This window comes from Sceloporus occidentalis, unplaced genomic scaffold (assembly GCF_023333645.1).
Source record: "Sceloporus occidentalis isolate IW3139 unplaced genomic scaffold, rSceOcc1.0.p SCAF_12, whole genome shotgun sequence".
Lineage (NCBI taxonomy): Eukaryota > Metazoa > Chordata > Lepidosauria > Squamata > Phrynosomatidae > Sceloporus > Sceloporus occidentalis.
In genome coordinates, this window is record NW_028316992.1 from 17,032,158 (window position 1) to 17,049,227 (window position 17,070).

Below are 17,070 nucleotides of genomic sequence, written 5' to 3' on the forward strand. Positions count from 1 at the left end.
CATGAGTCAAGGTCAATTCAAGGGCAGTTAACAACAGCAGATGTGTTTTGCAGTGGTGGCAGTGTGTGTGCACAAACACACATACCTGGCATTCACTCTGATGGGCCAGTAGGGCATTTCCATACAGAAAATTGATTTGCATGGAATTTGGTTTCATACATATTGTGGTTTCCTATTTGAATGGACTGACATGGTATCGTCTTTGAAGAATTCTATACCCATGCAATATCATTCTCCTTGATTTCATCTTATTTACCTCCATTTTAATTGTTTCCCTCTTGTCAATGTTATATAAGGGGTTCATGTGGGAAGTGTGAATATCTGGATTGTGGTTAATGTGGGAATACACACTGTTTGCTCAATGCTGCCTCTCATCCTTCAGTGATGTTAACTGCAACTACTGCGTACTAAGATCCACTTCAAAGTTAATTTGGAAAACTTAGGTATCATCTAATATAAAGAAAGGAACAATTATGTTTTAAATATATCCAAAAGGTAGAGGAAGAGGAATTATAAAACACTTCCGCCTCCTGCTCCCTGTGTATTCATGACATGTGTGTTCTAAATTCATGTTCATTACATCACTGTTGTCACCCATCCCACAATGGACTGGATTAAAAGTTTGTTTTAGCTAACTCTGTTGTTGTTTGCCTTCAGGTCATTTCCAACATGGTGATCCTATCAAGGGGTTTCCTTGGCAGGATTTGTTCAGCGGAAGGTTTGCCATTCCTATCCTCTGCGGCTGAGAGAGTGTGACTTGCCCAAGGTCACCCAGTGGGTTTCATGGCCAAGAAGGGATTCAAACCCTGATCGCCAGAGTCATAGCCCAACACTTAAACCACTACACCATAATGGTGAATTAGACATATTCAAATGAATGAGGCTGGTTAATCAACACTGATGCAAGTCCTCTAGATTTTGTTGGGACTGCTTTTGTTGTCACTAAAATTGGGTTTAGCCCACTGCATGAAATTTCCATAACAAGAAGCAAAGGGATTTCATTACCAAGTACTGATCATTATCCTCTATATTCCCAAAGTACTATAAAGAGTCTAAGACATATTATCTTATATAATTGATGTAAAACATAATAAGAGATTATTCAAGGAATATTATATATAGATAGATAGATACTCTGGGTTTTAGTTTTGGTTTTACTTTCAGCTTTAGCTTTTAAAATTTTGAGTGAATACAGGAAACAGTTTGAATCACATTAAGGGATTTAGGTGTTAATATCTTCTGAGCATGCCTTGGTTTTTTATTTTACTCTTTTCTTATTGTGTCATTCGGAATGGCATAAAACAATGGCCCTACTGTGTCCTACTTAGCACAAAATGAACAATTTATGTTTCTCTAGACACAACCATAACCAGTGGAGCTGGAAATTGGTATTTTAAGAGGTTTAAATAGCCAAAGTTAGGGGATTAGCATTTCCATTAGAATTCTATCCCTGAACTTTGTAGGCAAGGCTTGGAAGAACATTGCAGTTATAAAGCATAATAAAAATATATATATTTATAAATGTCAGTGGCTTCTAAGAATCCTCTCAGAGTAGATTGATCTAACATAATTCAAAGGAGGAGAAAGGAAATTCATTCAGGTTTCCTGGCAAGGTCTATGGCCCCAACACACAAATACCTTTAGGCTGCAATCCTGCAGAGACACTTCCCTAGAGTAGACCCTGTCAAAACCAATGGGACTTCATTTTGTGTAGACATTTATTTATTGCCACTCAGCTTATCAAGCCCCGCAAGGTGACATACAATAGGTTAAAACCTTTAAATTTAATATTACACATACAAATAGAAGCATTTAAACTAAGCAGTTTTCCAGCTAAATCTAATCCTTTCCATGCCCTAGCTTGTGAGTGAATTCTCTCAGAGGACAGATGAGGCAGGAATTTTCTGACCATGTAAGTACGTTGAGCACAGTTACGTCCTAAATTATATACTATACTAATAAAAGTATATCATACTTACATGTTTTAAAATTAAGGGGAAAAGTTCACTTGTCTAAGAAACAGTGGGATTCAGTGAAAAATGATTGTCGAGGTCTTACATCAAGGAAGTGGAGTGTAACTTTACACCTCTGGAGTTATGTGCTAATTGTGAATGAATGAATTGTAATACTCTGTAACTAAATGCACAAACAAATGTGAGCTACATGAGTGCAATGCTCAGTGCACATCTGTAGCTGCAATGCACATTGGCATCACATTTACAATGGCACCATACCATACAGGCACGTGTCTTTGAACCGTTCATAGAACAACACTATGATCATGTTTTGCCCCATTTTTAGGAGACAGCCCCCAAGTTAGGAAGAGTTTAAAGACAGAGACACTCTCACACACTGCTTCCCTGCTCTGATCTCCAGTCATACAGACTTTTCTTCACATCAGAGGGTGAGAAAATCTGTGTGTATTTTATTCTATCATCTGTTAAGTATAGCTATATCCCTCTTATGCTGCATCCACATTGCAGAAATAATCCAGTTTGACACCTCTTTAACTGCCATGGCTCAGTGCTATGGAATTCTCAGAATTGTTATTTTGTGAGACAGCTCTCATGCAACAAGAAACTACCACCCACAGAATTCCATAGGCTTGAGCCATGACAATAGAAGTGGTGCCAAACTGATTTTTCACTTGCAGTCACCCAGTCCAACTCCCTGCCATGCAGGAATACACAGTCAAAGTACCCCCAACAGATGGCCATCCAGCCTCTGTTTAAATACCTCCAAAGAAGGAGACAATATCACACTCCCAGGGAATGCATTCCACTGTCACTGGGCCTCAATTGTTTTTAAAACCTTCAGTCTGCAAGGTCCTGCAGTGCCTGGATGGAACAAACCAGTAAACCCAGTGCACTGCTTTTAACAATAGTTTCCCAACCAAGACCTCTTGTTTCATATGAAATGGACAGAATGATGAGGGTACTGTATACGGTTAATGAAGATTCCCAAGTTGTCCATACCTTCATTATTTCTCCATCTTTAACTCAGGGGAAATCAGCAATGGGGTCAACTAGTTAACTTAAAGAACTGCATGCAATTGTATTCTAATTGCAAAGGCATTAAGCTAACAGATAGCCCTCCCAAAAGTGATGTTCAGTTCACTGAAAACTAACGGGAGTTCACTGAAACCTGAACTTTAGCCTCTGCCCTCTACAGAGGTTTCCTGGCTACAGTAAAGGAATTAAATTTCTCCATAGGTGGCTTTCCTCCCTTCCCTCTTACGTCGCCTGCAACAGATTTGGGGATTGGGGTGGGACAACTCAACCTTGCAAAGTCCTGTGGATATTCTGGGAAGTATGGCTGTCAGGTCTGGAGACTCTCGAGAGAGTAATGTGAAATTGTTCTAGGTGGTGGTCTGGTTTACTTGGGAAGATATTACTTTGGGAAAATGGAGAATAAATGAAAGTGGAATTTAATTTATTGCTTTAAATCTGCATATATGCTTAGAAATGGGCTTTCGTGCAAAGATATGCCCTCTTTTCAGGAATTCCTCCTTTTTTTTAACTGTTCCTAAGTAGATAGCCTATGCATCTTCTTATGAGTGAACAGCAGAAAGAAAAATCACCTAGCAGAATTCCAGAGAAAAGTTTGCTAAATTCTCATTTTCTTAACAGACCTCATATTTCCTGCGGTTAATTCTGGTGTACAACAGAGCCAGATGGCAACTGGAAATTACAAACAGAATGAACTATCAGAAGCAGCATAATCAGGAGTGCAGCCATGGAACGCTTTGCAATGAGGCAACAATCAGGAACAAACAGCACAGAAGCACGCAGGAAAAGGTAAACAGAACGCTTGAAGTGTCGCTCATTGTTTGAATAAAAAGACACCCAATCCCGAGGAAAACATCAAGCAGATGCAACGTTTGTCGAAATGCTCTACATAAATCCAGGCATGAAAACATACACATATATAAACAAGAGAAAGGAGATTTAGTCTGACTCCACTTCATTGTTCACTGAAGGCCATAATTTGATTTTTACATCAGTCTCAGTCAGTCTGAGATCCTTCATCATAGAGACTAAAAGTTCCACAGGTAGAACTATGTTGCATCTCTTGCTTCATATGCTGGTAAACCCACCTTTTGCATCCACCCTGAGGAGCATCTGGCTATGTCCAAGGGTTAAAAGAATCCTCTGGGGATTCCTAGGCCCTATAGGATGATTGTGCATCTGGTACAGGGACACAGCCAGATGTTTCTCAGACATCCCTTGTCCTCCACCAGTCAGTATATGGCCATGTCAGGGCTGTAAAACAGGCAAAAGTTGTATTTACTGGGACACTGTGCTTGTTCTGTTAAGGAAAAAGCAACATGGGATATACAGTGAATGAAATAAAACTTGTATGTGAGAGTCAGGGTGACTCAGCAGAAGCAATTAAGAGCCACACAGGTGTAGAAGGTAATGTAATTAACAAGTCCTAAATGCCAAGGACAGAAATGCAAAGTGGATAATTGAACACACCTGAGAATTGTTAAGTGGTCAAGGCTGAGATGATGAAATCATCAATTCTGGGTAGAAACAAGAGAACCAATGAGAATGGATGTACACGCCCACTGGGTGGAAACTGACAAGAGTGGGTGGTATGATCCAAGGACTATAATAATGGCTATGATTCCTAATGTATTTTGTGGGTAGTAGTTGGGTAGTAGCAGTGAGGAGTATTGTTGGATAGTTTTGGAGCTGTATATAGTAGAATAAAGTAGATCTTTTACATAAAGACTACTGAGTTGTCTGGTGTCTTGGGTGAAGATACAAGAGCCAGCTGGATCCTGAAGAAGTGGGAAGACTTCTGTGGAAGAAAGAGTGAGAAGGCTTGGAGAGTTTGTCAGGGTCTTCAGCCTATTCTCTGTAACTCTGCTGCTTTAGAGCAAAGCTTTAACCACTGACCAAAACTGGTCAGCGCCGGTGCGTAACAAGGTGGTGAGTTCGAGCCAGAGGTGAAGAGCTACAACTCCCATCATCCCTGACATGTTCTGTGAGTGAAGTAGAGGATTCCAACCTCTATAACAACCAGAAAAGTAAATTAGAGACTTAGGTTGGACTTGGCCTGCATAACTCACTAACATGATACCATCCCATGTGTTTTGAGGGTGTTGTACATTGTTGTTCATTTCATGTGAGCAAGTGGGAGAAAACCCAACCCTAAAAAGATACTGTACCTTTTAAAAAGCTGGATGGCAGGAGAATAAGGATACCCCTCACTGGAATCAGAACAACTCAAATTCATTTTGGTGGAGGTAAACTGACTTTACAAGTAGACAGTTCTGGGCAGGAGAACTGTAAAACGTAGTGTGTGTAGATTTTAGCCCTATGGAGGCAAGACGGCAAATGGCAGGGAGATGGGGACAGGATGGATGGAGGCACCACATCAGGATTTCTGATTATGGAAACTGAACAGGAAATTCTAGCCAAATATACATATGGGTCCCTTGTCAGACCTTTGCACTGAACATGTTTTGATGATCTAAAAAGCAGTCAGAGGTGTGCAGGGATTTTGGGGGCATGGCATAAAGGTGCACCCACATCACTGCCCTTAATTTAGCCCTATATGGGTGCAGGTGAATGCCTGCTTGGGGCTTTTGCCAGCACATGCGATGGCTTTCAAAGTATGGACTAATTTTAAGGATGGGAGGGATGGAAGAGAGGTGAGCTGGTTTGTAGCTGTTTGTAAACAAGGGGGCAATGATGGGCCATGATGGGCAATGTGTGGCTGTGGGACCTCATGAAGTCCCTCCAAAGTGGTTTTTGTAGACTTCTGCCCATCTAAATTCTTCAGATAGCCCTTTTCCTGCTCATAAAAGTAATAAATAGCATCTCCTGAAGGCCTCCAGGAGCAACAACTCTTTTTTAAAAAACAGGATCTGGATGCCAACCCAACCCCCCCAAAAATACCAATTTTTCATAACCGGAAGTGGGCTTTTACTCATTCCATTGCCCCCCTCTTTTGGGAATTTTAGGCAATCTGTGCAACTCCTGGAGGGCCCCAGTGGGAGATATTTTCCCACTCCGGGCCCTGCCAGAGTTGCCCATTTTGAAGGTATTTTAGTTCTCTGCTTTCTCCCTTAGGAAACACAACAGACAAGATGTAGATATTTGTGCAAATCATTTCCAATCAGTGGGATCCATTTTGTAAGTAGTTGATAATATTAGACTTTGGGGAGAAATTTGTTTATGAGAACCTACCAGTCTTTATCAATGGTTTCTCTGCACAGTTATCCCTCCCACAATTTTATTACCATTTTGATAAAGAGTAGCAAAATATGAGGTGTATCTAGATAGGAAAGGTTAAATGAATGTGACAAAAGATCTTCCGTGAAGAAGTAATACACAAAAGCAGCTCCCAGTGAGGTTCACGAATTGCCAGTTGAATCTTGCAGTGCTTGCAATTTAGAAATAATTTATAGGAGTCAATTTGTTAATAAAACAAATACCCAGCATAACTCGTAACTAAATTTATTGCAGTTGTTTCAGTGCATTTGACTTTTTTGTACTATGCACATAAAGCAGAAGTTTGGGTTGGTTCTGTGGGACTAAGATGGCCCATCGCTTTATATGATTCTTCCAGCTCAGCGGCCAATGCCAGGCCCATCACAATCTCTTCCTGCCACACCCAGATCTTAGCTTGTTGCTGACGCCATCATTATTTTCATGTTACCCTCCTTAATCATTATTTTCATGTTACCCTCCTTAATCATAGTATATATTGGTAATATAGAAAAAGTAAAGGGTAGAAAGGACAGGTTTGAGGATATAATAGAGGGAGCTCGGAAGCAGAAAGGAGTTTGGTCTTTAAAGTCTGGGGCTAAATCCAGTCTTCCCCTAATCTGACAGACATTTACCTTTCACTTGTTTGATAGCACAGTAAAACTGTTTCTTGTAGCACTCTGCCATTGTAGACCTCTTGTTTACAAAGATGTGAGTGAATCTGTTCATAGTTTTTTGGGTAAAATCCTTCTGTGACTGCACAAAGGCATAAATATTGTTAAATAACCAGTTGCACCTTTTTAGAGGTTGTGTTAAGTGTGGCATCCTATTCAGGCACACACAAGCCAGCACAAACTATTGTGCAATCAGTAGCACAGTTTAGGTGGCTTTGTAAGTGACCTCCTTAAGTGGCATGAGGGGAGCTGGATTGTCTATTGCATCACAGATTGCATGGCCATCTCACCTGCTATACAACCAGTTGTGGAACAGTGTGGCACAGTGACTCCAGTGTAACTACAGGAGTGTGATTTTACAATGTGCAACTGTGGTGAACAGGATTTGGGGCTTTTGGTCTAAAGAACAGGTAAAACATTGATGGCTGGAAAGTCGCTTGTTATATGTAACAGCCTGAATCCTCTTGGTGACAGATGCTGGCATAAAAGTTTGTTGCTGTTTTAATGCTGCTGCATTGTAGCTGATGAGATCTACCTATGTGGGCAGTTATACTAACAAGATCATGACTAATGGGTTATATGCTCCTCTTGAAGTCCCCATCCCAATTCCTGTTAATGTTGTAATTTTTGTTTGGAAATTAATCACTGCTTATGTTGCTTGTCACAAACCATGTTACTTTTCCATTCCTTGTAAAAGGGGGGGGGGGGGGAATCACCTTAAAAAGATAAGAAAATGGCTAAAATATGGGGTAAGGGTCTCTTCAAAATATAATATGTTGCACAAAATAAGTGAAATTGCTCAAGGCAGCTAGGAGCCCTACGATTTGCTGCATTTCCCCTTGGCTAAGGGATTTGGGTTGTGTGGTTGAACACAGGGGAGGGATTTTATTCCATAGCACTCATTGAACCTCTAAGGCAGTGGTTCTCAACCTGTGGATCACAACCCTTTTGGGGGGGGGGGCAAACAACCCTTTCACAGGGGTTCCCTAAGACTATTGGAAAACACATAACAAAATTACAGTTATGAAGTAGCAACGCAAATAATTTTATGGATAGGGGTCACCACAACATGAGAAACTGTATTAAAAAGTCGCAGCATTAGAAAGGTTGAGAACCTGCATCTCCCCAACATGGCCATTTTCTGACCAGTAAAGAGTGAGAGAGGGTGGTGGTACCAGAATACTGTTCGACTCTGTTCCTATAGCTGGACACACAGCCAAGAGGTATCGTCTGTGACCCCTTGGAAGCCCCTCTAAGGGACTTCCAAGGGGTCACAGACGATACCTCTTGGCTGTGTGTCCAGCAATAATAATAATAATAATAATAATAATAATAATAATAATAATGTTTTTATTTATATACCGCTTTTCTAAAAATCAAAGCGGTTAACATCATGTGCATATACAACAATAAAACCACATTAAAACCACATAGGAAAAGAGTCGAACAGTATTCTGGTACCACCACCCCCTCCCACTCTTTACTGGCCAGAAAATGGCCATGTTGGGGAGATGCAGGTGGGGTCCAGGAAGTGAAGGTGAAGATGTTGTGTAGTTCTGCCTAGTAAAACTTTATGCTCTGTCATTTATTAATAATTTAAGGTACAAGAGCCCTGTCCCATATTCAATCTGGTGTTTTCAGTAGTGTTTCTGCATAGATACCTCCTTCAACTTTTTCCATTTTGATGAACAGTACAATACCAGTGTATTCAATCTATGCCATGTGGAATTTTGTCATATTGTTAGAGTCGGCAGTGGCTGGTGACACATGCCAAAGTCACACACAAGGGAGTATTTGTTTTGTATTTTATTGAATTTCATTTATATTAAATTAAAAATATATTTCTGACAGATTCATGTAACAAAAAAGCAGAACATTTTTCAAATTGTTCAGCTGGGATGATCGGTGTAGGATGAAGCTAAAGCAGGTTGCAATCTACATTTGTCTGAACAAACAGGTAAATCTGTATTTCCAAGCAACCTTGGCAAGGTTCTTGGGAGGGAATACAGGGGGAGAAAAACAACAGTCCTAATCACATAAAAGAAAAAGGTAAAGAAAGAAAGAAGCATTGGTTTCTCCCCAGTCTTCCAAAAATAATAATAATAAAAAAATGAAAGGGAAATCATACTAAAATATATATGTAGCTAGTAATATTAACAAAAGTCAATTATGTCAATTTAACAGTGCATAATCCTTCATAGCTGAAAGATGGGGAAAAGGACTAAAGGATAAAGTAACATTACACCACACACGACTGGTAATATCCTACTGTGTAAGCAAGTGCAGGAGGTTGAACACACCACAATAGTGCTAACACAGAATCACACAGAATGTCAAAATGAGACCTCCAATCAAACCTGCAAGGAGAGAAACAGACGGGGAAGGGGTCTGAGAAGTGGAAGGGGGCAGGAGAGAGCATGAATCACAAGCCAATTACCTATATACAAATCAAACTTAAGACAATTATGTTCCAAAGAATGATGCCCACCAAGGAAAATAAATGCTACATTATCCTTATTTACATATGCAACTAGCCATGTCTTTAACAAGCTATAAAAATACTATTCACATTTTCAAATTAACATACAGTAGGATTTTATTTTTAAAATTTTGTTTCAAAAAAGGCAGCTAACTCTGAATGCATGGTGTCCGATAAAATGGGGATGCAGAACCCACAATAATACATGGAGGTGCCATCCCCTCTTGGATGGTATTTCACAAGATAAAGGTCTTTTATTATTTGCATTTGAAACAGTGGCATCGAGAATGCAAGGAAACATCTAAACCTTGATTGGAACCAAATCCTGGGGAAATGCTGCAGTAGAAAATGGTTTGTCATCTTGGCCAGATTTGAGTCAGCCACAAATGTTGTTGCCCTGGGAGAGAGTTAATAAGAGACGGGAGTGCAAATCTATGCCTTTGGGTACACCAGATGGTGTGGAAAGGATGGTTTAGAGTCACATACAGGCCTCACATAATCCATCCCAGTGCTCCCCATGCCAAAATAAAGTCAATAATAATGACAACAATATTATTGTTGTTTTTGTTATTCTGTTCATGGATGCCTCCAAGGAGAAGTTTTTTCATAACCTTCCATCTGGAATAACCTCCCTTCAAAACTCAAAACTAGAAATGGATGTTCTGTTCCTTCCATTTTTGATTCCCACCCTCAATTCTTGTTCATATTTGGCTATTTTGGTACTGGTGTTGCCTACAGCAGGTGCTAGGAGCAATAATCCCCCAGCATTGCCATGGTTATCCTTCCTTAATATAGAGTATGATCCCTATATCCATGGGGGATATGTTCCCAGACTTGACATAGAAACATGAAACTGTGAATAATAGCGAAGTCTATTGAAATGAATGACTTCCACTGGTATTTGACCATAGAGTCATGCTGGAGGACCTAGAGATACCTAGACAAATACCTCTCTAGGTCCTTCAGCATGACTCTGGTCAATGTCCACCAAAGGTATACCATAGAATCACACTGGATGACCTAGGAAATGCCTAGAGAGAACATGTTTTTAAGATGTGCATAAGTGAACCCACAGATACAGGTCTCATGGATATGAGGGTCATTATGTATTCTATTCTCATATATTGCCCATGCAGTATATGAGAATAGAGGAAGTTCAAATCTCTCCCCACCAAATCAAGAGTGTAACAGTTGTTAGAAGCTTGCCTATAGTTTGCATTTCCCCATAATCTTGTGTCCAAAATAATATTTTGAATAAAGGTATTTCAGTGATACCAAAACCTCAGACATACCAACTTCATTGGGCCAAAATTGTTTGAAGTCTCTGCTGGCTTATGGATGAGGCTTTGGAATCAAGATTTGGGATCTTTAACAGTTTGTTTTAAAAATGGAAGTGGTTTCCATATTAAGTTTTTATTCAACGACATAATATAGAATATTAATCAAGGGGGGAAATGACTGAAGTTTTTTTTTAAAATTGAGTCTGTTTTTCACAGGCTTCAAACTTGGCAAAAATATCCGATATCCTAAAAATAATAATCTGCATTGCATTTTAAACTCCTGTTCCCTCCTGTCTATGATGAAATTGAAGCTAATGTGGGTGAGTTAAAAGGGAAGCAAGGTTTGACAGCCATTACATAGTGAAATAACTGAATTCTAAGTATTTGCTATCCTCCTCTAGCATGACATGCTTGTAGTCAAGCTTTTAAAAGGAAAAAAGAGAAGAAGAACCTACAAATACATTCTGTTTTCCACTCATTTGTTTCTACATGGGAGAGATAACCAGGAAAAAAACCATAGTATTTTGGCATAGGAAAAGACAACAAAGGAGGGACCACTGACATTGTTAAGGACTTTGTGTTTCATGCATAATTCAGTTAAGACAGACTATATGGATGTAAGCAAATTTAGTCCTGTTGACAGTTGTGACCAGCACATGTATATAGACTCTAGGAAGCTACTGTGAATGTGCAGACTGTAGCTGCTTTTGTAGATCAAACCATGCTCTCTCTTCCACAACAGTGGTGGCTTTCACCTGGTCAGGTTCACATATGAACAGAAAAAATGGCCGCCAATTTCAAAAGGAATAACCCTATAGAAACCTCCAATGATTCTTTCAACTGGATTATGCATTTTTTTCTTTCCCAAAGAATCCTTTCTTTCCCCTGCATTCAAAGTTAGCTTACCCCTTTACACAGCTGCTCAGTTTAATTATCGACCCATTTAACAGCAGTACCGTTTTTATGCTACATATTTCATAGTACCTCACTTCAAAATAATGGATTACATATCTACACTTATAAAATACCATTCACAGTTTGTTACTGTGGTTATCCTTCCAAAATGGTTTAGTCTTTGGAATGCTTATGGATGATAACCCAAGCGGTCTTTTCATGCTAATGGAGAGAAACTGCTTGCCATCATTGCTTATTACAATTATCCAAAGGTGCTTTTCCTTAAGAGTACATGAAAGACACATTTGAGCTGGCCCACCTTTCAGTGCATTCCATAACCCTGAATAGCGCCTACCGCATCCTATTGGATGGTTAGCCTTTCCTATGTGTTAAAAGCATAATGCTTAACATTATTCACCCTGATCTCCCATCTCTCTCTCTCTCTTTCCCTCAATCTTTCTCTCATCCTCTCTCACTCTTACATTCACCTTATTTTACAATTACTGTGGAGATTATTGCAGTGAGAAATATTCCTGATATAGATGTGGAATTAAAAACTGAAAAATGGATGTCATTGCACTAACTGACAGCCAGGCAAATGCATCTGCAGCTGAGACCCCAGCCATGCTTATCCAGTGGCTTTTCAAAACCCGGAGCTTGCTATTTTTGAAAAGCTGCTGGATAAGTACAGTTGGGGGCTGGGCTGCATATGGGTTGCACTCACTTGACCGACGCTAAGTGTGATAACACCAGGTTTTGAGTTTTCAATCCTGCATCTATATCAGGAGTATTTCTCAGATGCTATAATCTCCTGTGTTGTTCACTCATGCCTATAGAATCTGGAAATTAGTGCAGGAGATTGGTTTGTAAGAATCTAAGATTGCTCCTTTAAAAAAGAAAAAGAAAAGAAAGCCAAGTTTCTAGTTTGCACGTTAGAAATTAATTCAAGTACTGGCATCTAGGGACTGAAAGTATAAAAGGCTGCATTCAGGGAGCATGGCTTCTGAACATTATAGGGCTACCTGTTCCTTCTCGTGCCCTACCTTCGCATCCTACTCAGGTTCTGTCAAAATCTCCTTACTGACTTTCACTTAATAATTCCCCACCAGGAACTGTCTTTAAAACACAAGAGCTCTGGAACAAAAATCCAGCTCCCTATAAAACATACTCTTTACAGCTATTTTAGTATAATACATGGAATCTGAAAGGAAAAAAAAGCAAATTTACATACATATGATCAATCATCATGACAAATGACAATTTTTTTTCTTGGTAGAGACTTGGGTGCAGAGGAGTGACCAGTCCTAGTTGTCCCTTGTTACTTTTTTGGTCAACTACTTATCCTTTTGGAGCTAAAGAAAGCCACCTCTGAATGAGTACTATTCAGGAAAGAACCTCCTTCTGCACTTAAAATAAATTGGACCAACATATATGTACAGTCCAGTCACTACTGAAATCAACTTACTGTTACATTTTTACTGGTTTGCATCAGGTCAAGGAAGATTCAAAACAATGATGTGGAGAAGCACATTTTTTGAAGAGGTAGGTTATTGCTGTTGTGTGCCTTCACATTGTTTTTAACTTATGGCTACCCTAAGGTGAACCTTTTTATGGGGTTGTCTTGATAAGATTTGTTTAAAGGGGATTTGCCTTTGACTCCTATGAGGCTGAGAGAGGGTGACTTGTCCAAGGTCACCCAATGGGTATCCATGGCTGTATGGGGATTTGAATGCTAGTCTCCAGAGTCATAGTCTAATGCTCAAACCACTACATCATGATGGATCCTGGGGGGTACACTCATTGAATCAATTGTTGAAAGATTAGTCAACATGTGGGTAAATCCAACTGATTCAATGGCTTTGCTTTACTTGAGAGTAACAATAGGATTTAGACCAATGACAGTTAAACTGGTACAAATTTAAGGGGGAATTGTGTTGTAGAGATAGTGCCTGTGCTTCTTAATCCATTCCGCCTTAATGTATCTTAATGCCTGAATCTGATTTATTTTATCATGTACCTGAACACTTCTGTCACTTGCATAACGCTCAGTGATTTAAAGGCTATGCATTTCTTGTTACTTGACTTGATTTTACTTAGTGTGTGGCAAGCCTAAATACAGATCTGTTGAATACCAACAATTTCCAATATTATGACACTCGCTTAAATTAATGCCTACAGTGGAAGTACTGTGATTTTTAAAAAGCAGTCATTTTTGCATTGCTGTCACTTCTCAATATGAGCAATAGTGGGAAGTATAAATGGAAAGGGCTTAATTATGGAAGGGATATTTTCAAAACAAAGAGCAACATGAAAAGCACACATCTAAATTTACAAGTTTCAGTATATTGCAAAGAAATGGGAAATCAGGCCATAGAAGCATATATGCTATAGTCTAGAGAGTTAGGTAGGGAGGAAAAGAGATAAGACCTCAAGGAAATCTAAAATCCAGACATTTCCTTTTAGGTGGCATTGCTACCAACTGTAGACCAAACATCTTTTTTATATATTTACATAACAATTTAACTCCGCTGGTAGAAAGGGATGAGTTTTAAATGTAAATATAATTAAATAACACATAATAAAAGGATATTTATGCTGTGAGCCACAAAGAAAATTGCTACTAAAGAGAAGGTCAGTCTATGATTGTAAGATTTTTCAGCTCCTTACTTTTTTGTCTTGCCATATTCATGGACTGACTGGAAAATTCCACACATCTGTCATTTTTCATTAAGCATTTGACAGCTTCCAAACTATCTTCTTTAAACAAGTAAGCTGTTCAAATCCTGTGTCATTTTTAACTCTTGTTATGAGCAGTAGTTTTGGAGAATAACTTGAAAAATGTAATTTCTGGTGTTTTGTTTGGACCTAGAACCCAAATAATGAAAAACATGAAATGCACATGCATTGCATTTCTGTAAAGGCCCAAACAAGGCTGTAGTCTAATAATCTGGATTTTAAAAAGAGCTCGCTTTCTTGCAGCATGCAGTGCTCAAGACAGAGAACATGTCCCACCACAGCCAAAGCTCAGGTCTCATTAGCTTTAAGGCAGGACTGAGGTATGTTTTGGCTGGTTTGCTGTGTCCTTGCATGAAGGAACGGCCAGTTATTTCCATCCTTCTCACTTTTGTAAGATTCCTCGCCGATGTTAACTAGAAGGATGCTTTAGTGGGGATATTCCCTATTTTTCAAACCGTTCTTCACAAATTGGCCAGTATCGATTCCTGCGACTTCCAAAGTGGCAGGGGATAGTTTCTTTAATCTAAAGGATGCAAAGCAGCTGGCACTGCTAACAGGGCATCACAACACAAACAGGAGGACATCTTGCCTGAGGACAGCATTCTCACAGCAGAGGTGCAACCGTTGAGAAGACTACACTGGAAAATTTTGTTTACCCTGTTGTCTTTCTAACAGCATGATCTCAATGAACTCATCCCACACAGTAGCTGTTATGCATTTAAAGAGAGGCATGCTGGTTATTAGAGAATAAGCTTGTGTTTGTTTTAAGGGTAGGATAAAAACTGCAAGTGTACTAAGAATGCATTTGCATTTTGGACTTCTGAAACAGATCATTTTCCTTTTTTTCAGTTACCTCCCAAAACGGGCTGGCAAAAGACAACTTGGAAAAATAGCTAGCTGTCTGCACTTCTAGAGATACCTTTAGTAGACCCTCATCACATTTATGCATCTAATCGTGCAACAAACCTGGATTTGCTAAGCATAGAACAAGGGAACTGTCAATGCCGGTCAATTTAAAAGTCTTCCAGACATTCTAATGTTTGGTGCTCTGTTATCAGAAAAAGTGATTGGAGGTGTTTTTACAGTGGTATTTAAGTAGATGGCTACTAAGCATGAGCAAAATATCTGCAAATAGCTATGAAGATGAGAAACATGTCATGGGCCCATGGGTCTAACCCTTTTCTTTCTTTCCATTTACTCATTTTGCCTGTTCATTATTCCTATTTTCTCTGTTTGTTTGCTTTCAGTTAATGAACAAAACTGCTCAGCCAACTCTGCTATTTGCAAAAAATTGAGAGAGATGGAGATGCATCTTTTGTCGTAATGTGTAGTTTGGTCCCAAGTCATCACTTGGATTTTACCTTGAAGAATCAAGGTGATTTTGGCCTAAATTCCTCAAAATTAAAAGTTAAATATGCAGCAGCAATCCATATTTGGGGGGTAAAAAGAAATGAAGACGTACTGCTATAGGCTTGACAGGGGCTATTTATGCTGTCTATTACTCTGTTGGTTATTTTTTAAAGTAGATGTTAATTGCCAAAAACAACACACACATGATGCTAACATATGTGGATGAGCTGCTTTGCAATCTCTTTCCAGACTCCAATTTCAAGCAGTTATACACTGTGCAATGTTTTGATTTTGATTTTCTATTGGGAATGAAAATGTTACCATCATTTACAGCACTTGGCTTCTATTGACATTTCTTATGTCACTGGCTGCAGTGAACTGGGGGAGGATGCAGGCTAACCCTTGAATGTGAATTTTTTTTGTTCACATTGTTGAACACATAGGACATTTTGTTCACAGCCCTATAGGACACTCAGGACTCCATGTGTGCTACCCAGACATATATTTCTTTTTCAAGACCTATGACATTTAAGACCCAGAGGAACCACCATACCTTTGCCTCAGGGATCATGGCCTATAAACCAGTGGAGCCTCCATTATCACACATGCATGTGTAGACACATAGAATATTTTCTTCCACCTCATCTCTCTCTCTTTAGGGGCAGATTATTTTGATATTAATGGGAAGATGATTTAAATCTTGCCTTCATTTACTTCACGGGTGGGAATTATGCTGCACTCCAGATGATGCCAAATGGCAACTCTTAACATTCTTTACCATTGGTGATACTGGCTAGGGATGCTGGGAGCAGCAGTCCAACTTTATCTGGAGGGCTGTATGAAGCCCTGCTTTATAGTTTCCTCAAAGAGTTTAGAAGAATTAAAAGAAAACACTTTCTGGCTCAGATCATTATCTTTATCCACTGACCTATTTGAACTTGTGTTCATTCACATGGTTTGGGAAACCCCTAAACAGGGCATGAAGAGTAAAATACCTCTCAGTTGTGTAGCAGGCTCCCCTTCTCTGTACCACATACACACAACAGACACATACTGCATTTGTCTAACTCCCTCTTAGAGCCATTCCACCTCACCTCTTGTGAGAGGTAAGCAAAAAACTTCTGACATCTATAAGCAGTCTAGGGTTGCCACATTGAAAACTGAAGAAGGCTCTTCTACCTGTAATGGTTATTCAGAAGAGGAAATTTCAGCAGATAGCAAGAAACTCCTGCTAAAATTCCCTCTTCTGCAGCACCATTAAAGCCACAGGAGCTCCTCCAGCTTTTATTCTGGTAACCCTAAAGATGCACCCAATATTAAATATTTGATCTTATGGAGCTTTTGAGTGTTGTGAAGTCCCTGCATTTCTATCCTTGGCAATTGGGAATTATGCAAGGACACTGAAAGAATAACTTACACTATTTTCCATTGAGTTA